Raw genomic sequence first — 3,360 nt, forward strand, 5'->3', positions numbered from 1 at the left:
GAGAGTGGAATTTCTGTCAGGGAGACCCATTTGGAAGAGTGGGATCTTACCTGGCACCCCTTAAGTCACATCAAAAGGCAACTACATGAATCACAAAATATTGTCTTCATGGGCCAAGGGTCAGGTCCCTTGATCAATGCGTCCCTCAGACAACTAGGTAGCGGAGAGGGTAAGGAAACCCTGTGGGCCAAGACCAGCCACCAAGTCACACCTCCACTCCCACTGGGTCCCACACCCCAACACAAACATACCTGATTAGATACACTCTGAACCATAGGTTCCAGGAACCCCTACCAGTCATGCAGACACTCAAGCTGTTAACCACAGAGAGCTGGACCTGCTTGTTAGTGGAAAGGAGTCAGCAAGCCATTAGTTTCTGCTGAAAGGAACTGAGGGGAGGGGTTAGTAGTGATCACGCAGAAGAGGTTAATAGGATATGGTGAGAGCTGTGACAGGCAGGCCAGTGGCCTGGGCACTCAGGAGCCAAGCGGAGGCAGTGCCTGTTAGTGGTTAGAGAGCAGGGCCAGCCAGGGAGAGGCAGGATTTAGCAGAGAAGCAGCTAGGGTTAGTGTCTGAGAGCCAAAGGTGGTGCAGGAGGCGGAGGGGCCCACCAGCTGGGCAAGGTTCATAAAAATAGCTCAAGACCTGATCCTCTGTGCCCTTTAAGTACACCCACCCAGGTTCCTGATGCTCTCCCAGCATCCCCACCCTTAGGAGCATGTGGGGATAGGGAGAGTACAGGAATAAGGACTTGAGGAATTCAAAGACTGTGAAACCCTAGGATTCTTCAGGAATCAGTGTGCCATTTTGGCCTTTTATTGTAACTGGGCACTTGGCACATCATAAGAGTTCAATCAATTCCTGTTGACTGCCTGACTTTGGAATCTTAATGGCCTGGTTTTCTCAGGTGAAAAGGAACAAGAGGAGGAAAAAAAAGAGAAAAAGGAGGAAGGAAGAAGAAAAGACAAAAGGAGAGAGGAACAGGGAAGAAAGAGGAGAAAGGAAGAATTGAAGAAGAAAAGAATAGAAGGAATAAGGAGATGGGAGATGGAGAGAAAAAGGAAGAGTAAGAAAGGAGAAAGCAGGTGAGGAAATGGGAGAATGAAGGAGAAAGGGGAGTGAAAATTTGGGAGGAGAGAGAGGAAGTGAAGAAGATATGGAAGCGGCCTCACTTGGTGCCAGGCCTTTCCCCATGGCTGGATCTCCACCTGCACAGCCTTAACAGCCAGTACCTCTGTGCAGAGCACCTGGACTTACCCACTCTTTTTCCATCCCCTTTTCTAAGCCTCTTTACTTTATCTCCATTCCTTATCCAGCTCCATTCCCTCCCCTTCTTCTCACCCCACAGCCTCTCTTCTTTTCCACTTTTTTTTGGATGAAATACCTCATTTAATCTGTGCCTCAGTTTCTCCATCTGTAAAATGGGGATATTTATTCCTCTCAAAAGCCTTACCACACCCATGGATATCAGGAATATAACAGAAGAGGATTGAAGGTAGCAAACTCCTGATATGGACCAGAAAAGGGTAGCCTTCCAAAGCACTTTCTTCCCAAGAGGTTTTTTTTGTGTGATAAGGAGTGGAAGCATCCCTATGGTACAGATAGGAAGCCTGAGGGTCAGCAAAGTAACAGACTTGTCCTAGGCAAGAGCAAGGATGCAAGCCAAGGTCCTCTGACTCCAAATCCCAAACCAGTTCCCAGGTTCCTTCCTCTCATCAAGACACCCCATCCATTAAGACATGGCCTTCCTAAATCCTTCCTCTCAATACCCTCAAATAAAAGAGGAGAGTAAAGGTAGGAAGGAAATAGACTGCAGACATTAATGATTCCCCAGCCTTGGCAGTCATTCTGAGCCACACTGTAGATGGATACAGGGGGAAGGAGAGGAAGGTAAAGTTGGTGGCTTCTGAGGGGTGGATCTCAGTGATGGGTCTGGTACTAAGCCCGAGACACACCAGACTTCCTCCCCCAGGGCACCCTGGGGAGCCAAAGGGCCAGGATGACCAGATTCTCACTATTCTGCTAAGTGAGGGAGCTGAAACTGGGATCTCCCCTCCCCAGCTCAACCACCTCTCCTTTCTATGAACCGAGCCTTCAGCTGGCTCTCACGGGTAGTTTGAAGCCAGCATCTCTCCACCTCCATGGAGTGTCTGTTAGTGATAAATCAAAGGAACTCAGTTAGTTTCGGCTGCAAAGAAGAGAAGAATAACAATCTACAGTAACCATAACAGGAAGCAGGGCCCTAATAATCCTGGGAGAAGAGAAAGGGTCAAGCCTCGGGAAAGGGGGAGGGAGAGGATGGCAAAGCCTCTGCTTTCCTGAGCCACAAGAGCATCCATCAGCATGAAAGGAGAGCTTTGTCTTCCTTCCCCACCCTTTCCAAGCCAATTAATTAGGGCAGCTCTCATTTGGGGGATACTTACTTCTAATTAGGGCTCAGTTTTCCAATCTCATGTCACTCTGGGTGGGAAAGCCCTCCCACAGACACACTCATTGTGTGAAAATCTTCCCTGTAATGCATTAGAAAGCCCACTCTCCCTTTCATTCTCCAGAGAGAGCGCCCTAACATGAAATCTTCAACCCAATTTTGATGGTAATCAGGCTGCCCTCTTGAGCCATGATCTATGAAACCCATGACCATGGTGACCAGGATCACTGAATCAGAAGTTTTAGAGCTAGACAGGACCCATCTAGGCTAGCTTCTTTGCGTCATAAGGGATGAAATAGAGACCCAGACTCACCAAATTTCAAAGCTGGAAAGGACCATAAAGATAATTTGGTCTGACTTTCTCATTTTACAGAGAGAAACATGGAAGCCCAGAGGAGAAAAATGATTTGCCCAAGAGAGAAGACCCTATGCCAATCAGCATGACCAACTTTCCCCCCTCATCCAGACTACTCTGGGAAAACCATAGCAAGGGTATGCTGTTCTAAGGAGGGTTCCTGTTCCAAACTGGTTAACTTTAACTGTCTCTATAGTGGATAAATTAACAACCAACAAAGATTTTCCAAATTCTTTCTATGTGCCAGGCATTGTGGTGAATTTTGGATTTGGCATAGGAATGACCCAAGTTCAAATCACACCTTTGCCATTTTACTAGCTGTGGGACTCTGGGAAAATTGCTTAAACTCTCTCAGGCTCCATTTCCTCATCAGTAAAATGGGGTGATTTTAGTACCTACCTCCCAGGATTGTTGTGAGAACCAAACGAAATATTTGTAAAATACTTTACAAACCTTAAAGTGCTAGTAAATAAATGCTAGTACTAATCATTTTAAAGCACCACATCAATATTTGTTAGTAGCAGTAGTTGTAGTAGTAGTAGTAGTAGTAGTAGTAGTAGTAGTAGTAGTAGTAGTA

Source organism: Petaurus breviceps, unplaced genomic scaffold (genome assembly GCF_028583685.1).
Source record: "Petaurus breviceps papuanus isolate PSGF00001 unplaced genomic scaffold, PetGlider_PUasm1.0 99, whole genome shotgun sequence".
Taxonomy (NCBI): Eukaryota; Metazoa; Chordata; class Mammalia; order Diprotodontia; family Petauridae; genus Petaurus; species Petaurus breviceps.